The following is a 373-nucleotide window of genomic DNA, read 5'->3' as shown; positions in this document are numbered from 1 at the left end:
GCCTTGGTGCCAGTCTGTGCCACTCAGCCGGTGCCCGGTGCCCGGTGCCAGGCGCGGGGGGAGGCGGGGAGGAGCCGAAGCTCCAGCTTAAATTCCATGGCATCTGTTCATTATTATACAGTGAGGATTTTTATATGGACAGCTAAATTAAAGACAGATTTTTGCCAGAATTGCAGATCCCATAAAAATGATGACACAGGATGGGGGCTTTTTTCTTTTAAAAAAGAGAAAGATTTAAAAACTCAGCCCAACCATCCACAACCCAAACCCCTCTGTGCCCTTCCCTCCGCCGTGAGCGAGTGAGCCTGCCCTTTGCCCGCCTCGCCTCTCCCACCAGCAGCCCTGCCCGGGGAGGACCCAGCCCGGCGGCCCT

Source organism: Myotis davidii, unplaced genomic scaffold (genome assembly GCF_000327345.1).
Source record: "Myotis davidii unplaced genomic scaffold, ASM32734v1 scaffold327, whole genome shotgun sequence".
Taxonomy (NCBI): Eukaryota; Metazoa; Chordata; class Mammalia; order Chiroptera; family Vespertilionidae; genus Myotis; species Myotis davidii.
This window is presented reverse-complemented; position numbering follows the sequence as displayed.